The 23,127-nt window shown below is 43.1% G+C and overlaps 1 protein-coding gene across 2 annotated transcripts in view; it reads right to left on the reverse strand.

Annotated features, from left to right (window-relative positions):
* Window positions 1-23,127, reverse strand: part of DSCAM (DS cell adhesion molecule) — an 826,557-nt gene that overhangs the window by 644,625 nt on the left and 158,805 nt on the right. The window lies entirely within an intron of this gene.

A 23,127-nucleotide genomic window follows, 5' to 3' on the forward strand; every position in this document is an offset into this window, starting at 1 on the left:
TTACAAGGAGAACAGATAATTTCTTCTAAGGAAGAAAAGGCGAACAGACTAGCCTGAACAAATAAAAAAGTCTTCATACACTAACATGAATAAAGAGGCCTGGCACAGTGGCTCATGCCTGTAATCCCAGCACTTTGGGAGGCTGAGGTGGGTGGATCACGAGGTCAGGAGTTCGAGACCAGCCTGGCCAACATAGTGAAACTCCCCCTGCCGTCTCTACTAAAAATACAAAAATTAGCCAGGTGTGGTGGCGTGTGCCTGTAGTCCCAGCTACTCGGGAGGCTGAGGCAGGAGAATTGCATGAACCTGGGAGGTGGAGTTTGCAGTGAGCCGAGATTGCACTACTGCACTCCAGCCTAGGCAACAGAGCAAGATTCCTTAAAAAAAAAAAAAAAAGGGATGACTATGGGCAAAATGGAAAAATAGTTTAAATTTATAAAAATGAATTGATATTAGACTACTTGGAAACTGTATGGAAATTGGATGACCACTGGAAGTAAGAAGAATATAAGACAGCAGTTTTCCAAGAAACCACAGTCAGACAAAAGAGCAGAAGGGTGCTGTATTAGTCATCTCAGGCTGCTGCAAAAAAATACCACAGGCAGGATGGCTTAGACAACAGAAAGCTATATTTTCACAGTTCTGGAAGCCAGAGTCTGAAATCAAGTTTCCAGCCACTGTGTATCTGGTGAGGGCTCTCTTCCAAACTTGCAGACAGCCACCTTTTCACTGTGTCCTCACATGGCAGAGAGAGAAAGAGCAAGCTCTCTGGTGTCTCTCCCACTTCTTATAAAGACACCAGTCCTATTGGGTTAGGTACTGCCCTGATGCCCTCATTTAATCTTAATTACTTCCTTAAGTGCCTCACTTCCAAATACAGTACATTGGGGGTTAGGGCTTCAACATATATGACTTTTAGAGAGGGACACAATATCAGTCCGTAGAAGGTGCTCTTGATGGTCTTTAGTTTAGCTTAAGTAAATTTAGCAAAATTACACTGCCTAATAATTACTGTGAGATGTCGACCATCAACTGCTATATCCGGAGTTTATAAAGTCAGGAAGCTGGAAAGAGAGGTCCCTGTGTCTCTTTTTGCTTCAAAGGCCAAAACTATCCACTTTCTTTTATTTTGACTAACTGGAAATCAGCCAACAAAAATGCAGTGAAGTCAGTGATAAGTCTGACTTAGCATGAGTAAGATAAAGCTGAAGGTGAAACAGAAAAAAGAAAACAGCTTGAGCAAAGGTAGGAGGCCAGAATAGTATATTCAAGGAAGGCTTCAGAAAGATATTTATAGTGAGCCTAAGTGGCTCACAGGACATCCCCCGCACACACACACATACATCAAGAACAGAGTCCCTAAAGGGCTTTGCCTATTATTAATGCTATTCAATTTCTGATTGATAACCTTAAATAGTAGTTTCCACACCTATTGATGGTACCAACATGCACTAAATTCCTTACCTGAATCATCCTTGATGACTGTCTTTCTCTCACCCCCATATCTAATCTATCAGCCAACATACCAAAGCTTCCCCAAACATCTCTCACATCTGTCCTTTTTTTCTCTGTCCCCACGTCTGCCACTCAAATCAGTCTCCACCAGCCGCCTACTACTCATCTAATGGTATGTTTGCTCTCCACCCCCCACTGTTCTCCACACAGCAACAGCAGTCACATCAATCCCCAGCCCAGAAGTCAACAGTTTGCCATTATCCCTGCATAAAAATCCAAAGCTATTGCCTTAACCAGGAAGGCCCTTCATATGCAGGCTGGCCCTGCCCCATCCCTTCCCTGGCCACCTCCCATCCTGGCTCCCTATCCAAGCTCACTCCACTTAGGGGTCTTCTACCAACCACAGTCCCCTCCACCTGAGCACCCACGCGTGGTTGGTTCCCTCTTGTTCCATCTTTCCTTCCACCTCACACCTGGCCATTTGGAGTTGGCTGTGATGGTGTCTTGTTTTATGGTAGTAAAGATAAAAATGATGCCCCCCCAAAATACAAAAAATAGAATTACAATCCAATGAAACCCAGTGTATCTACATATTAGACTTTATAAAAGTAGAAATTTCAGATTTATTCAAGACCTATAAATGTTGTTTGGTCCCATGAAAACATCTAACTCATATTTAACCCTGAATTGTTGAACTCAAGGCTTTAAACAACCTCAATTTTATGCAAATCACCTCTAGCGGCCTTAAGTTGGAAGTAGTTTTTTCTAAATTATACTCTATAGAATATCATGAGTGGTCTGGTGACATGGTTTGGATCTGTGTCACTGCCCAAATGTCGTGTAGAACTGTAAACCCTAATGTTGGAGGTGGGGTCTGGGGAGGTGATTAGATCATGTGGGTGGATTTCTCATGAATGGTTTAGCACTATCCACAATATTTTTGCAGATGGTAAGTTCTCATGAGACCTGGTTGTTTAAAAGTGTGCAGCTCCTCCCTCACTCTCTCTAGCCCCTGTTTTTACCATGTGAACTTTCTGCTCCAGCTGTGACTTCCACCACGAGTAAAAGCTCCCTGAGTCTTCCCCAGAAGCAGATGCTGGCACCATGCGTCCTCTATAGCCTGCAGAACCATGAGTCGGTTAAATCTCTTTTCCTTACAAATTACCCAGCCTCAGGTATTTCTTTACAGCGATGTGACAATGGACTAATACATCTAAAAAGAGAAAATAAAAATAAAAACTAAGTAATTTAATTGGTTTTAAAAAGTGGCCACAATCACTTTGACATTCGTGCTGCATGGAACTGGGTTGCTATTGCTTAATGTATTATTTCCTAAAATTTTTTGAACCAGAATCCACATAATCTTTTCCCTATCTTCCTAATCTCTCCATGGACACAGTTTGAGAAATGCTGGTCAAAAATATCTCATTTTATTAGCTGAGAAGGAGTACACTCAACTTGGAGACGATTCACTAGTCTTAAAGGACCATTTTATTTGTGGTTCTAGTCTTTGGCCAGAATTCAGAGCTCATAACCAACAGAAAAATGCTTCAGTTATTGTAGCATTAATTTTTAAAATATGACATTTATAATCTGCCTATTCCTGGCTTGGTGATGTGCCAATTGCTCATGTTTAAACATGTAATCTGAAGTTTCAAATAAAAATATGATTTGTCTTATAGGTGTTTTTCCTCAACTTTTCATTATAGAATATTTTAAATACACATGAAGGATATAGCGAGAATAATAAACCTCCATGTACCATCCCCTGGCTTCAGAAATTATCAATTCAGGCTACACCCTCACCCCTAGCAATGGATTGTTTTGAAGTAAATCTCAGGTATCATTAAAGGTATTTTCTTTTCTTTTTTTTTTTTTTTTTTTTTTTGAGATGGAGTCTCGCTTTGTCTCCCAGGCTGGAGTGCAGTGGCGCGATCTTGGCTCACTGCAAGCTCCGCCTCCCGGGGTTCACGCCATTCTCCTGCCTCAGCCTCCCAAGTAGCTGGGACTACAGGCACCCGCCACCACGCCTGGCTAATTTTTTTTATTTTAGTAGAGACGGGGTTTCACCGTGTTAGCCAGGATGGTTTTGACCTCGTGATCCACCCGCCTTGGCTCCCCAAAGTGCTGGGATTACAGGTGTGAGCCACTGCGCCCAGCCCATAAAGGTATTTTTAAAAGCTAACTGTCAGTTAATATTTGTTACTAAGAGTAAAAATGCCATAACTTCCACACTCCCACCTCATTATATAAACACACACACACATGCACGCACACACACGTACACACAATGCATGTTCATTAAAACGAATAATCCCAGCTGCTTCTGCTATTGGGCTGGCGTCTCTGGGTCTATTTCATGGCATGGCATGGGAAGGAGTGTTGACGGATGCCTCACATGTGTTCGGTTACTGTTGATAAGGACACTGTATAAAATATTTGCTCCAAACCATGGGGACTAATATGGTAGCACACTTTCATCTGCCAGATTGGCTTGATCCACACAAACCTGTCAACAAAACCAGGTCAGCAGGCTAGAGCAGAGCAGAGAAAAATCAATAAATCTTTGAATTAATCATGCAGCCATCAGAGAGAATTATGGGTTCACACAGTGAAATGTATACTTGGGCCTATTTGCTTCTTTCTTCTTCCAGTTATTCCTTCATTTCCATCCAATGTAGAGTCCCTCCTATAGAATCCCCAAGCCAATAACTTTGTTTCTGTAACTAGGTTCAAATAACTGTCCCTAATTTATAGTTTCTGCTCCACCATAATTCTTCTAAGAAAGGGTTGGAGACTAAAGAAAAATAAGTCCAATTTAAATCACAAAAAAAGCTGCATTCTAAATTGCTATGAGTGTTTCCCTCCAGTTTTTAAATTCAGGTCATATATGATAGTTACAAATAAACAAATAAATCTTGCCATAAAACTGGATTTTTGCATCCTATATAATAACCTGATGTGCACAAATAATTTTAGTGAACCTTCACAGAGGTTCTGATCCTTGTCACCTTGAATATCCTTGCTGTTACACACAGAGTTTACAATGTTTGTCCCTCGTGCTGCCTCCTCAATCTAACTAACCCTTCAAAAGAGAAATATTTTTAATCATATATCTATAATCCTTCCTCTTCTCCTTCTGCATAACCATTTTACAAGAATACATATCCTCTATAGCCACTATTAGTAAAAAGCAGCATTGTCTTAGATCCGGAATTTAAAATAGAAGTCACTATAAATATATTTTTCCCACCACCAAAAAGGTGTAAAATTTATAAACTGATCAATAACTATGCAACAAGTGTATATTTTAAATACATGAAATTAGTTTTCCAGTTTCACCATTTTTCTTGAAAAGAAAGTAATTATCCATATCCTTACTAGCAAGAAAAGCTTTGTTAATAAAAATCTCAATACAAAACTAAAAACACTTAAATATTTTGATAAAACAAGAGAGAAACATTTATCTTATGTCAACAAGTCAAAGCAGTAAACAAAGAACAAGAAATTCAGGAAAATACACATGTTCAGGACCATAAACTAAGCATGTGCAGAGTTCTATCAAAGTCATGCATCAGGCCTCACGGAGCCCAGAGATTCTGCATGTTTTGCATCTAAAATGGACTTCAGGCTTTCATGGAAAAGGTTTACTGGAGAACCCTGGGAGGCATGGCCAGCAATAGGATGTTCAGGTTTTCTTTAGTTAGCGATGGAATTGTGTCAAATTCAGTAAAAGAGGAAATGCTTGAGACTTCGATTGCCGTATTGTTCTTTCGTTTGCTTGTTTTTTTGTTTTGTTTTTTAATTTTTAAAAAATTTTTTACTTAGAAGCAAGGAATAGAGTAGATTCAGCATCAGAGGAATTGACTTGATAGGGACACAGTGTGGGACACAGACGGACATAGAATATGCCAACACAGAATTTACTGACCTTGAATAAATCAATCCTTGTGGATCATTTAAAAATTACCAGCAAGGCTGAGATATACCTTTCTTCAATATTTCGTCATGCATGGTAAGCATCTGGCAATACAGATTTTTTTTTAAAGTCTTGAATCCTAGAATAATTTTTTTAAAGAACAAATTACTTCGCTTGGAAATCAGAACTGTGGAAACGAGTCACGTGCATCCGGGCCTCGTGCACCCTGGCTCTCCACCGAGGGATTCAGCCTGGCTGCGTTCCGTTTTGGGAAATAGCCCTCCTCAATTTCAAGTTCATTTGGCTTTTTCAATGATAGGGTTTCAATTGAAACAGATAACAATGCTGAGAACTAAAAATTTCACCATCTAATTAGCGGGGGGGCGGGGGGGCGGAATCTCAGTATGGCCTTTCTTTCCTAGTATCATCTGCAGTTTGAAAATGACTTGATGAAGGCTTTTTATAAAAACCCTTTACTTTTCCTGGTACAAGAACAATTGTAGTGAAAGATACTGGTACAATGCAATGGGCATAGGAGGAAAAAAAATGTGTGCATAAAAAGAAGCAGAGGAAACCAGGACAAATAAGAGATCAGAGAAAAGAGTGTGGCTGAAGGTTTCAAAATGCAATTTAGGTTGAAAAAAAGAAAGACACGATCCAACATCTATATCAGGCATTTTAATGGAGTATGAATCCCTGGTTAATCTGGGTAAGGACAAGTGGGAACGGGGGGTGAGGGAATGCAGATAGTCACAAGGTTGAAAGGAAGCAAAAAAGGCCTGGAGTGTTGCAGCTTTCGATACTGGTGTGTTCTTCTGAAGATCCACTGCTCCATAGCTTTTATTACTTATTCAACATGTCCGTGATCCCCCCCAAAAGTCAAGAAACATTGGTCTAAGGATATTTCCATCTATTAAAAAAATATGTATATCGACTGAAGGTCTATTTCCCCACCTCCCAAAATTCATATGTTGAAACCTAAACCCCAATGTGATGCTATCGGGAGGTGGACCCTTTGGAAGGTGATTAGGTCGTAAGGGTGAAGCCCTGATGAATGAGGTTAGGGCCCTTATAAAAAGAGACCCCAGAGACACTATTCACCTCTTCTGCCATGTGAGAAAACGAGAAGACAGCTGTCTATGAACCAGGAAGAGAACCCTCACCAGACATCAAATCTACCCACCTCCTTGATCTTAGAATTCCCAGCCTCCAGAGCTATGAGAAATAAATTTCTGTTGTTTATAAGCCACCCAATCCATGGTAACTTGTTAATGCAGCCCAAACAATCTAAGACAATATTTATATATAAATACAATTTTTTTCAGAAATTACAGGTAAACATTTTCAGATATACAACATATTATTTGCATTAAAGTATATTTTAAATATTTGATATTGAAGTAATAAAGCTCAGTTATAAGTTTATTTCAAAATGAATCATTTTGGGAAGTACAGTTTTCAATGAACCTCTTTCAGAAAAATAAGTCTTTGTAATTCCTTCAGTATAATAAGCCTACTGATTATAATTAGGTTATATCTGGTGTGTCCCTCTCTTTTGTGTCTTTTTAAAACAGGTCACATAATTTTTAAAATGGCAACTTTAAAAGCATTGCCTTATCCAGAATAAGTGCTTAAATGACAGTAATGGAGAAATTTTCAACTGAACACAGAACTATTGCAGACACAACCACCACAAAATCCCAGCTTGGAGTCCCTGCACCGCCATTCACTGCTCAGGTGACTTTTCACATCTGGGTGCTTTCTTCATCTATAAAATAATTCTCCAATGAGAAATCAGAGCCAGTGATAGAGATGGGAGGCTGATCTCGGTGATATTTACATCCTCATATGGGCACGTGTGGGTGATCTGACTGGCTCAGCAGCTGTCATTTCTGCTGTCCCTTCCCCCCATGTAACCTTTCCAGGGCTCCAGTATCCAGCTCAAAAAGACACCCTGAAGCTTCTCCACACAGAAATTCTATGATTTTTCGATCCATCATCAGAAATTGGTGAAGCATATTGATCACTATTTGAAACAACACACACAAAAGCTATCCATGGCAGGCTGACAGTCTGTGCTCACCAAACGTGTATAACCCTTTAGATAAAAAACTGAAAGTAAAGTCTGAGGCTCGTGGTGTGGCTATGGATTCGGTGCATCAGGAAATGCTGTAACGCGCCTCTGAAGGTCTCGGCATGTCAGCATCGCCTTGACTTGCACTGTCCTGCTTTTTAACAAATGCTGCAGTGTAAAGCTGTAGGTGGTTCCAACAATAAAATCATTTCATGAAAATAAAAGAAGACAGCTTTTGTTTTGGGAATAATAAAAACTGGGAATTTGAAATTTCGATTTCCCTCGGAACGGCATCACGTAGGAGATGTCAGCTGTGAAATCCCAGGCTGCCCCTGATTGGCCAACACAGACATTCTTTGCATTGGGAGGAGAGGCTGATGTGAAATTTTATTTTAGAGTAGTAGAAAAAAATATAGAAAAGCAAAAGCTCTTATTAAAGCATTAAGAAGAATTTAAAAGGAAATAACACCACCATTCTGATGAAAAAGTTGCTTATTCAAGATTCACTCCATAAACATGTATTAAGCTTCTACTATGTGTCTGGAATGGTAATGTTATCATTCAGTCGACAATATTTGTTGGCTCTTATGCATGTACATAATATGGGAAACTGAAAAAAAGTTTAAGAAAAGGCAAAATCTCTATCTTCTAGAGAGGGTGAATTTCAAGAAAGGACCTTGGGTCACTTACTGAAGCTCTCTCTGCCTCAGTGTTCTCATCTGTAAAGTGGGGCCAATGAAAGCAATTACTTAATGGGGTTGTTGAGAAGTTTTTAGGTATAACCTGACATGTGTATGCCATAGAATTGTTAGCTATTCAATAATTGAAATGTGCTACAAGTACTTTAATGTAAATACTAACCTTTACTGCAAATACATACTCTGATTTAGCTGTGATGGTTAAGGCAAAATATAAGATCTTTTCATTCTGCTTTATTGTCATTTTATATCATACTTTTGCTATTTAAGAAAAATAAACATTTGAATAAAATAAGTAAAGATTTCTTTATTTTAAAATCCTACAGACTATTAGTTCAATAACATTCTAATGCTTTTATGTTGAAATTGAAGGATTTTGGTTGATTTCCCCATGACTTCTTCAGCATACCTTGCATTTTAGCAATTCTTAAATAGAATTACTTTTCTTTTACTTCCTAACAAGCCTCACACAAACAATGGCCTATTGTTTTGAAACCACGGCATCCTGACCTTCTGGTTTCTGGGATACAAACACTTTAGACAGAAGATAATGATAATAAGAAGAAGAAGGACAACGACAAACATTAATGTCAAGCTCTGTGCTAAGAACTTTACCTATATTAATTCATTTAATTCTTATAACAACCTTACTAGAATGTCATTTTTATTCCTATTTCCATTTTACAGTTGAGGAAATTGAGGCATAGCAAGGTTATATGACTAACTCAAGGTTACATAACTTGGTCCAGGTTGAATATGGGGTATGCACCTAGACACTGGCTTCAGGCTCCACACTATCTACAGGCTCTATAGAGAAATGCACACCTAGAGGTCCAGAATTACTTAGCTATGTTCAAATTCATGGAGCACCTCTCTTGGCCTGGAACTGCAGTTATGGCATTCTTCATCTTTATAAAAACACAGTACCCAGGTCCACAGAGAGGTATTTAACTATGGAAGGTCTCAGAACTGTGCAGTAGGGACCCAAAGCCAGGCTCCTCTGAGTGCAAACCCAAGCCCTGCTGTGCGCTGCTGGCAAAACGAAAGACATGCAGAACCCTGAAACCACCTCTAAGAGCACACAGGATCTGGGCATTTTTGCTTATTTACTGTATCTGTTTATAGCTTCTTTTCAAAGAATGTTTTGACTCTGCTCTACTGCAGAGCAGTGTGTGGTGTGGATTTTCTGATGCTCATAAAGCCCAATTCTGAACAGCCAATATTTTCAGCAGCATCATTGTATTTTCAGGAACTACACACACTGAAATATTCTGTAAATACTCTCATTACTTCTCCCATACATGAGCCTTGCACAGTCAATGCAACTTTGCAAATAGAATTTAGTTGTTGAAGTTTCAACCATAGGTGACGATTTAGCCAATAAAAATTCAGTTAGTTTGGAATTAATTTTGGAATCACTGTATTTTCAGAAACTACACACACTGAAATATTCCGTAAATACTCTCATTACTTCCCCCATACATGAGCCTTGGATAGTCAATACAACTTTGCAAATAGAATCTAGTTGTTGAAGTTTCAACCATAGGTGACAGTTTATCCAATAAAAATTCAGTTTGTTTGGAATTGATTTTGTAATCAAGGGTAACTTTTGAGACAATTTTTTCATGCACATGTTTTCAGACTACTAATCATTTGGGAAACTGATGAGTGGTTTGTCCATTAACAAATTTCACCCTTTTCCTTTTCAGGAAGGAAACACAGGACTTGAAGATGCCCAATAAGCCGTGGCACCCGAACGTGAGGATCTGAAATGCAGGTGAAGCAGCTTGCCTGCCGCCCCTGTGCTTGGTCCAGGACTGCCTGGATCCTGTCCCCTACTGGCCCCCAGCCCGGTCTGACACAGACCAGGCTACTTGCAGCTGGGATGGCGGCAGCTGGTGGTGTGGCTGCCAGCTGGACGCTGGCACCACTGGGGACAGGGCTGCAGGGATGCACAGGGCCGGGCGCACCGGCACTCCTGGCTACCCTGATGGGGCTGTCTGCTTTTTGTTTCCTTCCTTTAAAAATGCCTTTTTTTTTTTTTAAGAATCTCATTGAGTATATATTTATCAGTTGTCTACTGTGTGTCAAGCAGGAGATGGAAAGATATAAAATATGTGTGAGAGAGGGCCAAAAAAGAATTGGAAGAATCTGTAATCATAGTGGGTTAAATAGCTTCCCCTAAAAATGTCATTTCTGGCCTCAGAATGTGACCTTATTTGGAAACAGGGTTGTGGTAGATGTAATCATTTAAGTTACCATGAGGTCATACTGAAATAAGGTGGGCCCTTCAACCAATATGACTGTTGTCTTTATTAGAAAAGGAGAAGAAATGCAAAGACACACACAGAGCGAAAGTCAAGTGTCGGTAGAGGGAGGGACTGGATGGAGTGAGACTTCTGCAAGTCAAGGATGCCAAGGAGCCAAGGAGCCAAGGAGCCAAGGACCGCAGGCAACGCCAGGTGCTGGGAGGCCTGACAGGCACCCTCCCCAGAGTACTGACAGAGACCCTCCCCACAGCCCTCTGAGTCAGCACAGCCCTGCTGACGCTGTGACTTTGGACTTCCGGACTTCAGAACTGTGAGGAAATAAATTTCTATTGTTTGAAACCACTCAGTTCATGGTATTTTTTTTTTGTAGTCCTAAGAAACTAATACAGTCATGATATTGAAAAATAAATGAATAAATCAAAGGGAAATTCCTTTGTGGTCATGGAGAAGGTTTCCTTTGTTGGAGATGGCTGGAGGGATGCAGGGGGAGTGAATAAGCAGGATCAAGAGAGAAGGCAGGTCCGAAGTTAGGGTCACACAGGTACAAGTCATGGATGAAGCCCTGGAAGATGATGAAATGACCACTCAGAAAGTGGCTGGGACTGGACTTTTAGATTGACATACATTTCTGAGTGGGGAAGATTCAAACTGAAGGAAAGAGATAGCACAGAAATAATCAGAGAGAAGATCAACCAGGCAGTGTAGTTTGATTCAAACCAAAGGAGAGCAACTGCTATAAACTACCTCGTGTCCCCTAAAGTTGTAGATCATGAAGCCCTAACCCCAAAGAAAGAGAGAAAGAGAGAGAAAGAAAAAGAAAAAGGAAAGAAAAAAGAAGGAAGTAAGTAAAGGTAGAAGAGAGAAAGAGAGAAAAAGAGAGAGAGAAAGAGAGAAAGACAGAAAGAGAGAAAGACAGAAAGAAAGAGAGAGAGAGAAAGAAAGAGGAAGGAAAGGGAAGAGGGGGGAGGGGGAGGGGGAGGGAAGTGGGACCTGAGCACTCGTGTCACAAGAAATACAGTAATTACTAAGAGAAGTAATTGGAGTATGAAAGTAATTAAGGTTAAATTGGGTCATAAGGGCGGGCTCCTAATCGGATAGAATTAGTGTCCTTGCAAGAAGAAACATGAGAAAGTCAGTCATGTAAGGACAGCAGGAAGGTCTCCATCTGCACGCTAGGATGAGGCCTCCATCAGAACCTGACCATGCTGGCAGCCTGATCTCAAACTTCTAGCCTCCAGGACTATAAGGAAATAAATTGCTGTTGTTTAAGCCACCCAGTGTGTGATATTTTGTTTTGGCAGCCAGAACTGCCAAATACAGGAACCAACAGAGGAAGTAGGTCAACTGTGTACATCTAACAGGGAGGTCAGAGAGAAACTGGACCAGGAGACAGCCTTGGGATTTAACATTCGGAAGTCATGGGTGATCTTGAAGTAGTGAATTTCAGTAGATTGTAACAGGCAAAGCCCAAAATACTCACTACTATAAACTATTCTCTCAAACAGTTCGCCAGAAGAAAGAGAAAGAATGAAAGGAGTGTGAGAGAGAGAGAAAGAAAAAAGAAAGAAGGAAGGAAGTAAAGATAGAGAAAGAAAGAAGTATGAAAGTCAGCAAAGGGAAAGTTTCTTTAAAACTGGGGGACCTGAGCACCTGTGTCACAAGAAATACGGTAATTACTAAAGAGAACCTATCCAAAGCAACAGAGGGCACAGCTGATGAAAAGAGGTCCTAGAACACTGGAGCAGGGAAGGGGACCAGGAGGGCAGCACGGTGGGAGGCTAAGCTGGAAGGAAAGAGGACAGCTCTTCCTGTGGGAGAGAACGTGGGGCTGAGCCATGCTGGAGGTAGACAGGGTCGTCTGAAGAGAGCTGTTCTCAGCACCTGCAGAGTGAAAAGTTACGATCCTTTGAACACTGGAGAGTAGGTGCAGCAGAGTTGAGAATGGGGTGCTCCAGGACGCTGAGAAAAAGCTTGGGAAAGACCTCTTCAGCTATACAGACGTGGGCAGCAAAAAACACCTGAGCATCCGGACAAGCAGTGAAGAACTGGTTAAAACCGGGCCAGGCACGGTGGCTCATGCCTATAATCCCAGCACTTTGGGAGGCCAAGGTCGGCAGATCACGAGGTCAGGAGATCGAGACCATCCTGGCTAACATGGTGTAACCCCGTCTCTACTAAAAAAAAAAATAGCCAGGTGTGGTGGCACGTGCCTGTAGTCCCAGCTACTCGGGAGGCTGAGGCAGAAGAATCACTTGAACCCAGGGGGGAAGAGGTTGCAGTGAGCCGAGATTGCGTCACTGCACTCCAGCCTGGGTGACAGAGTGAGACTCCACCAAAAAAAAAAAAAAAAAAACCGGACTGGCATAAATGCTCAATGTGCCCAGTCTGCAGGAATGCTCCACAGGCTGACGGTGGAGAAGGGAAGCAGGGTAGCTCCTAGACTGAGGATTCCAAAGGTGACATGGTTGCTGAGGAGAGAGGAAGTCTGGGGCTGCTGGACAGTTTACTGTCCTGTCCCATCTGCTCAGAAGGAGAGCCACAAAGGGCTGACAGCCATGGTGGCTCCGCCTGATGGATTTCTGGAGGCCAAGCAACCCACCTGCTGAGGAGACCTTCCTCCACCTGCTCCAGCCCAGAGCAAAGGACACAGCACCATAAGCCTCGTCCAACTCACCTTTATCTACGCTCGACAATACCTTGAGTTCACACTGACTTCTTGAGTAGCTAGTAAGTTATTCTGAGTCAAAAATTATATTTCTCAATCTCAAATCCTGTTTTCTTACACTGTGGCACATTGTCTAAGCAAATCTTGGTTTGTGACATCTATTTTAGCTTGTTGATAATAACAATAATCTAACAGCATTATGGTTATCACTACACGATATTCTTTCCTAAATGATCCTGTTATTCTCTTGAACTTTCCTGAAATGAAAACTCTTAGATGAACAACAGACCAGAGAATATGCTTGTGTCCAAATTACATCTGATTGACTTAGCTGGCCATCTGTTTCCTATGTCTAGAAAGAACCAAACATCACAGGGAGAGAGAGAGAGAAAGCAGAAGAGCCTTAATGGCAGAATACAAAATGAACTCCATTTACACTTAGGTGGAGCAAGGAAAGAGTATGAGTCAATGTGTTTTCGGACCTTAAAATAATTTGGGATGAGACCTTTTTTAAGCCTTGAAATACTTGGGTACAAGGCAATAAAGTACATAAAGTATAGATTTTCTTCATTTGCTTTCTCCAGCATTTCATGATGAGCATATGCAAAGTGATGGTTGAATGTATGAAAATGAAGATGAGCCAACATCATTTAAAAAGTTGCATGGCACAGAGAAGAGTTAACACAGTAGGTCTGAGACTGTCAGTCTTATGAAGGGTTGCTTGCAAGACTGTCCCTTGGCTGGTATCTGGGAACTAGGATATTGGCAGGGTTCCCATCACCCTTAGAGTGGCTCACTGCCTAAACTGCATAAGCAGTACAGTTCATGACAAGCACCTGCCTTCCTTCTGGAGTCTGGAACTTTGGTACATACCAAACGTACCACGGTGCCTACGTGAACTGCCCCCAAAGAAAACCTTGGCCACTGAGTCTCCAGGAGCTCCTCTGCTCCCCTGGTAGACAACATTGCACCTCTTATCATGATTCATTGCTGGAGAAATTAAGTGCATCCTAGTGATCCCACAGGGAGAAGACTCTTGAGATCTGGGGCCTGCTTTCCTCTGAATGTCACCTCATGTGCCTTTTGCCTTTGCTGCTTTTGCTCCATAGCCTTCTCCTGTATTAAGTCACAGCCAGGGGTGCAGCTACATACTGAGTCTTCCTAGCGAATCACCAAACCTGCGGGTGGGCTTGGGGACCTTTGACATGTGCATATAACATCCTGCAAGATTAAATCTAAGAAAGTGAAAAAATAACTTAGAGAGCAGTTGGCTTAAGAAGTGGAATATTCAATTTGGAATTTTAATATCTTGACATTGTATTGTGAGAGAGGACTAGAGAAATCACTGTATATCCATGGGAGGAAACTGAGGCAAAAAAAAAAAAAAAAACAACAGAGAGAGATAGAAACGCCTTTCCCTAGGCCACCCAGCTAACCTGAGTCAGCGCTGCAATCAAGTCATATTCCAGAAACTTAAAATAGGAAATCAAGGGGCGTTTTAGTGTGACTTAGTGGTCCCACAAATGAGGTTTTACACACACACACAACACCACACACACACAGCACACACTCCACACACACACCCCACACACACACACAACACACAGACACAGAGCACACGCGTCACACACACACAGCACACACTCCACACACACACCCCACACACACACACACAACACACAGATACAGAGCACACGCACCACACACACCACACACACACCCCACACACACACACACACAACACACAGATACAGAGCACACGCGTCACACACACACAGCACACACTCCACACACACACACACAACACACAGATACAGAGCACACGCACCACACACACACCCCACACACACACACAACACACAGACACAGAGCACATGCACCACACACACACCATGCATAGATCACACACACACAGAGCACACACTCCACACACACACCCCCCACACACACACAACACACAGATACAGAGCACACGCGTCACACACACACAGCACACACTCCACACACACACACAGCACACAGATACAGAGCACACGCGTCACACACACACAGCACACACTCCACAAACACACACACACACAACACACAGACACAGAGCACACGCGTCACACACACACACACACACACACCCCACACACACACACACACACACAACACACAACACACAGATACAGAGCACACGCACCACACACACACAGCACACACTCCACACACACACACACACACAACACACAGACACAGAGCACACGCGTCACACACACACAGCACACACTCCACACACACACACACACACCCTCCACATACATACAGAGCACACACACCACACACTCCACACACACACCCCACACACACACACAACACACAGATACAGAGCACACGCGTCACACACACACAGCACACACTCCACAAACACACACACACACCCTCCACATACATACAGAGCACACACATCACACACACCCCACGCATATATCACACACACACAGAGCACACACACACACCCTCCACATACATACAGAGCTCACACACCACACACTCCACACACACACCCCACACACACACAACACACAGATACAGAGCACACGCACCACACACACACAGCACACACTCCACAAACACACACACACACAACACACAGACACAGAGCACACGCACCACACACACACAGCACACACTCCACAAACACACACACACACAACACACAGATACAGAGCACACGCACCACACACACACAGCACACACTCCACAAACACACACACACACAACACACAGACACAGAGCACACGCACCACACACACCCCATGCATAGATCACACACACACAGCACACACTCCACAAACACACACACACACAACACACAGACACAGAGCACACGCACCACACACACCCCATGCATAGATCACACACACACAGCACACACTCCACAAACACACACACACACACCCTCCACATACATACAGAGCTCACGCACCACACACACCCCATGCATAGATCACACACACACAGAGCACACACTCCACAAACACACACACACACCCTCCACATACATACAGAGCTCACACACCACACACTCCACACACATACAGAGCTCACACACCATACACACCCCATGCATATATCACACACACACAGCACACACTCCACAAACACACACACACACCCTCCACATACATACAGAGCTCACGCACCACACACTCCACACACACACCCCACACACATACACAACACACAGATACAGAGCACACGCATCACACACACCCCATGTATATATCACACACACACAGAGCACACACTCCACACACACACACACACACACACCCTCCACATACATACAGAGCTCACGCACCACACACTCCACACACACACCCCACACACACACAGAGCACACACACCACACACACACCCTCCACACACACACACAACACACAGATACAGAGCACACGCATCACACACACCCCATGCATAGATCACACACACACAGCACACACTCCACAAACACACACACACCCTCCACATACATACAGAACTCACACACCACACACTCCACACACACACCCCACACACTTACACAACACACAGATACAGAGCACACGCACCACACACACCCCATGCATATATCACACACACACAGAGCACACACTCCACAAACACACACACACCCTCCACATACATACAGAGCTCACACACCACACACACCCCATGCATATATCACACACACACAGCACACACTCCACACACACACCCCACACACATACACAACACACAGATACAGAGCACACGCATCACACACACCCCATGCATATATCACACACACACACCCTCCACATACATACAGAGCTCACACACCACACACTCCACACACACACCCCACACACATACACAACACACAGATACAGAGCACACGCATCACACACACCCCATGCATATATCACACACACACACCCTCCACATACATACAGAGCTCACACACCACACACTCCACACACACACCCCACACACATACACAACACACAGATACAGAGCACACGCATCACACACACCCCATGCATATATCACACACACACAGCACACACTCCACACACACACACACACACCCCCTCCACATACATACAGAGCACACACATCACACACTCCACACACATACAGAGCTCACACACCATACAGGGCATACACACACACCACATACACACAGAGCACACACTCCACACATAGCACACACTCCACACACACACCCTCCACATACATACAGAGCTCACACACCACACACTCCACACACACACCCCACACACACACAGAGCACACACACCACACACACACACACCCTCCACACACACACACACCCTCCACATACATACAGAGCTCACACACCACACACCCCACACACATACAGAGCTCACACACCACACACTCCACACACACACCCCACACACATACAGAGCTCACACACCATACAGGGCATACACACACACCACATACACACAGAGTACACACCCCACAAACACACACACACACCCTCCACATACATACAGAGCTCACACACCACACACTCCACACACACACCCCACACACATACAGAGCTCACACACCATACAGGGCATACACACACCCCACACACACACAGAGCACACACACAGCACACACACCACACATAGCACACACTCCACACACACACACACCCTCCACATACATACAGAGCTCACACACCACACACTCCACACACACACCCCACACACATACAGAGCTCACACACCATACAGGGCATACACACACACCACATACACACAGAGTACACACCCCACATGCCACACACACACCACACACGCTACACACACACATACAAACACACATCATGCACCACACACACATATGCACACACCACACCAAACACCACACACATATGTGGACACTCACATCACACACATGTACACACACTCCTGAGATCCTCTGAGCTAAATTTGCCCCAATGCTTTCTTTTCTTGTTTTCTTTTTTAAAGAAAAAATATTAACATACCTATCTCTATGTGTCTATCTACTTGTTTTGGTAGTTCAAAAGTCAAAAGCGTACTTCTCTGTGTTGTGTTGTACTCCACAATACACAGTTTGCAGCTTTCAGAATGGGCGCAGGTCTCCTCCTGGCGGGCTGAGGCCTTGCAGACTAGCTGCTATTGTGGCTGCTTTGGAGGCTTGCTACCAGCTGTTTGGAGACTCCGGCTGTGCCCCTCACCTTACTCGACTCCCATTCTTGGTGTCATACAGGGGCTCTCCAGAGCTGTAAACAACCAGCTTTTAATTACTTTCAGGTGGCAGCGGGGTAACATACATATGTAACTTACCTGCACATTGGGCACATGTACCATAAAACCTAAAGTATAATAATAATAATAATAATAATAATAATAAAAGAAAAAAAAAAAAGAAAAAAAACTAATTTAGTGAGCGATAGACTTAAATGGCAAAAGTATAACATAATTAATGATTTTTAAAAAGAAAGAGACCAGGGCCCTCTCTTCCTATTTCTCAGTTCACTCCCAAAAATATAGCATGGCGAAAACATGACATCTCTGTGCCTTTCTAATTCGTCTGGTGTGCACATTCCGAGCTAAGAATACTTTCCAGTGTTTAAAATGAGGTTCTTATTTACTAAAAGCAATATAAATAAAAGATTAGATGATACATACAAAGACAGATAGCTAGGTAGATGATAACAGTTAGAAAAATGTTCCTTTTATACTTTTCATTTGGTCCCACGAATTTCTTTTCAGTGAATGTTAAAGAAATGCTTCTTGAATTCTGCAACTCTCTGGCACTTTTAAAATCAAAGATGAGGCTTTCAGGTGACTCTAGGTGTTTTTTTTTTAATTTTACATTATTTTAATGTTTATCTCATTCCTTTTACTCATAAGCTCTTTGAGGGCAGACTCAGGTCTCCGCAAGACAGCAGCCACAACAGAGCAGATGTCTGGAAAATGCTCAGTGAGGAGCAATAAAATCACAATAGAAGTGCCATAGAAAGGGAAGGTTAACTTCTATAGTCAAGAGTGCACAAAGCAGAGGCCCCCCACAGCATGACCCTCAGGTCCCCCCGACAGCTGTGCTAGCTCTCCCTCCCTCCCCACACGAGAATACGGCATCCAATCTGCTCTTAGTTCTGGTTCGCTGAAACGTGCTTAAGGGCAGCCTTGTCTAATTTGGTTGGCTGTACCTATAATCTGTTTTCCCCTCTCTAAAATGCAAAGGTTTTCTTAAATCACAACCTCCTTTCTGAAACCTTCTCTACTTCCCCAGGCAAAACCATGTGTGTAGCTGCAGCCTCAGGCCCTAAGCGCCTACCGCAGCACTAACACCCCAAGAGGGACAGTGCAGGAACCTCCCCCAGCATCTCAACAGCAGAAACCATCTCTGCAGGGGCCTGGGGAGGGAGTGCTTCTTAAAGCCCAAGTCTTGCGTTATCTATGATGCCCAGACCCAATTGTGGCAGTGAAGAATTACAGCAAATGTTTCATGTAAAGTGGTTGGTTTATGTCCTTTGATATTTCACGTGGGCAGAAAATTGTTCACGTTTAGCCAAAATACAGAAAGAAGATAATCATCCTTGGACCTGAACTCATTGATCCTAAGAGGTAAAATTCTCCTTGAATCATCACTAATAGAGGTATTCAGATAGGAAATATTACAGCAGAAAATTGGGCCACTGCTAAAGAGGGAGGCAGTTTCTCTGGGAATAGTAAAATGTTTGCTTTTTCCATTTTCCAAATCCGGTTACCCCTGGGCTGTGTCTTTGATGTTAATGTAGCTAAACCCCTGGTGAGATTCTCACAATTTTATCAGAAGAAACAGAAACGGAAGGCTGGGCTCTCTTATTGCTGGCCTCCCTAATCGGGAGGAAATTCACAACAGGCTTGTCAAGGGAAACCCAAATATAAAGCTGGTGTTATTGTTTTTTTTCCAGGATGGTGTCTTATGTATCTCCACATCAGCAGTACCTCCAAAAGCACATAATTATTCAAGCTACTATATTTTTACTGGGCTACATTAATATTATGGCATTTAAAAGGATTTCATTGCAGCTTAGGATAAGTGATGAGGATGTCTAAGAAAACCCACATAGACATCATGACTCTTGTTTTTCCTGGCTCATTTTAGGGAGGTAAGAACACAATAGGTCAGGATCTGTCATATTAACTGAGGTCATCCGATGGCACCTTGTGTGCCTGTCTCTGAAATGTTTTTCCTCTGCACATTTACGACCCCACCCACATCCATTATACCAGAGGGAAGGGTCACCCGGTGAGGCCCCAGGGCCCAGGGAAGAGCTCAGGCAGGCAGAAAAGCAACATCAGACATTATGAATCTTTCCTCCATTTGGTGGAACTACGGGATTTCTACTTTTCAGCTGTTGGGGTATTCTTTCCAAAGGTCACTCAAAATCAATGAACTCATTAATGTCCTTGATAATGGTAGCCTCATGGCCTCATATGATGAAGAGGCATAACTTCATTCCTGCATCTACCTTCAGGCCAACTGAAGCCTGTCCTGGAAAGAAATCAATGCAGGCCCTAATGTGCAGTAAGCTCCCAAAAGGAACCATGACAATGCACAACACTCATTAAACCCTGACAAACACTGCGTTTGTGTTTCTCAAGAAAATAACCTACTCATTTGTTTTCTTAACCAAAATAAAGGGCAAAACCTAGTGAGACATACTAATAGAAACCATTTTGCTTCTTTTTAGGGAAATACACCAACATCTTTATTTTTGCTTTTCATTAAAAAAGAATTTGTAGAAGACAAATACCCATTTACCTTCACCAGGATTTCCAAAGGTCCCCTGGCCTAGAGATTCACAGAAACCCAAAGCTCCTCTGTTAGAAGCGGGCCTTTGCTGCTCTGACCTTCCCAGGGGATCTCCCAACAGTCAAGGCTGAGCAGCTAAGCATCCCCCAGGCTGACAGGTCACACTCCGCCCTGAGCCCAATGGGGCACGTTGGGCTATGGCCTGTGAATCATGCTTTTGGGCCCTCTCTTGACTGCCATCAGCTCTCAGCTGTCCTAGGTTAACTCTCTGGCACTCTCATACCTGCTCCTAACTCACTCACTCAGTAAGATACTTACACAGGCTTATTTCCATGGCTGATTTAGTTAATCGCTTTTCTCCATGGAAAGAATCAACCACTAAAGGAAGTGATCTGTGCAGAGTACGAATGCTTCCTGGGACAAACTTCCCAGCCAGATCCCAGCAGGCTGGGATGACTTGATGATCCGGGAAGAGGGACCTGGGAGATGGCCATGCCAAGGAATAAATCCAAACTAGCTCGCAGGAGTTACAGTTTATATACAAAGCAGAGACAAATTAACCTTTTACAGATCATCTGCTGTGCATATGACATTCAGGACAGCTTCCCTGAAGGTCAGGGCTAATTTAGAAAAAGTCCCTCTGTTCCTGAGACTTCTGTGCTGTGCAAGGTCATTCCCTGAAGCCAAGAATCCCAGTGCTTCCCCAGAGTGGCTCAGCCCCAGCCAGCATGGAGGGAGGGAGGGTCCTCCTTTTAGCGCCCTCCACCCCTGGCACAGCCTGGGTGATGGGGGAGGAGGCTGTCCTCTGCCCTTATCTGTGCCTTGTCCTGGTAACCAGAGAGAAATATAACCCTTCTCCACCTAAACCTCCTGAGCATGGTTTATTTATTAAGATCTCCAGTGTTTTAAACCATGCATCACCTCCAGTGACTTCATGACCTTCTTTTCTGGGCATTGTTGATGGGTGGAGCTCAGACACTGGGAACAGGGTCTGACTGTAGCAGTGAGCAATAGAAGTCAGGTAAAATGCTCAATTTCCAGACTTTCTATTAGCAGCTCATGCCACTGCTTTGGGGCCTTGTCATTTACAAGGTCATTTTTAGTGACAAGTCTATTCGACTCAGGTTGAACGACCTGATGTGAAGTCTCTCTCTCCCTTTCTTTCAATGACTTACTTACAAACAAACCAAAGCTTCTTACTGATGTATTCCTCAATAAGATAAACACCTGTGTTGTATTTATTTTCTAGATGCTGTTGTGAAGTAAAAACCAAGCGCTTCTCCAAAACTTTTGCATTTAAAATTGTATGAAAGGATGAAGCTCCAGTATCTGGCTGAGGAGAGGACATGGGCTTTAACAGTTCCTATCAGAGGGGCATAAATTCTATATTCTGCATGCCAGCATCATCCCCTCACTAGATATACATTTCCTTTTTTTTTATTTAGTTAGGTTCACATTTGAAGGAAAATAAAGTCTGTTCACAGAGATTGCAAAAAGGTGACACATGAACATGAGCATGCTGCTAATTAAAGATGTCTAGGAAACAAAAGAACAAACATATTATGCATAACGAAAGAGATTCAAAAATCCTCCTGGTAGAACATGTTCTCACTTGTAAGTGGGAGGTGAATGATGAGAACACAGGACACATAGAGAAGAACAACACACATTGGGGACTACTTCAGGGTGGAGGCTGGGAGGAGGGAGAGGATCAAGAAAAACAATTAATGGGCACTAGGCTTAATACCTGGGTGACGAAATAATCTGTACAACAAACCCCCATGACACAAGTTTACCTGTGTAAAAAACCTGCACATGTACCCCTGAACTTAAAATAAAAGTTAAAAAATCCTCCTGGTAGATATTTCAATTTCTCACCCAGATTTCCAGTTCTCCTCTTCCTTCAGGCACATGCCCCACTGAGGTCAGGCATGGCCATGAGACTTGCTTTGGCCAATTAAATCTGAACAGAGATAACATGTGTCACCTCCAAGTGGAAGCACTAAGAAGGCGTTTGTAATTCTCCCATGCTGTCTTCCTCTGCCAGAGCAGAACCTGAGGCTGAAAATTTGGATGACAGGGTTAAAAGATGGTGAAGTCTCTATCCTAGGCCACCGAGGCTGGAAGACTGAAAAGGTAGCCCCCAACTCTTCCGCTCCCTGAACCTATACTCCCTTGCCATATACATTTGAGGGCCTCTCCCCTTTGACTCCAAGCTTAGCCAGATGACTGTCATCAAATCCTTCCATTTG

Source organism: Pongo abelii, chromosome 22 (assembly GCF_028885655.2).
Source record: "Pongo abelii isolate AG06213 chromosome 22, NHGRI_mPonAbe1-v2.0_pri, whole genome shotgun sequence".
Classification (NCBI taxonomy): domain Eukaryota; kingdom Metazoa; phylum Chordata; class Mammalia; order Primates; family Hominidae; genus Pongo; species Pongo abelii.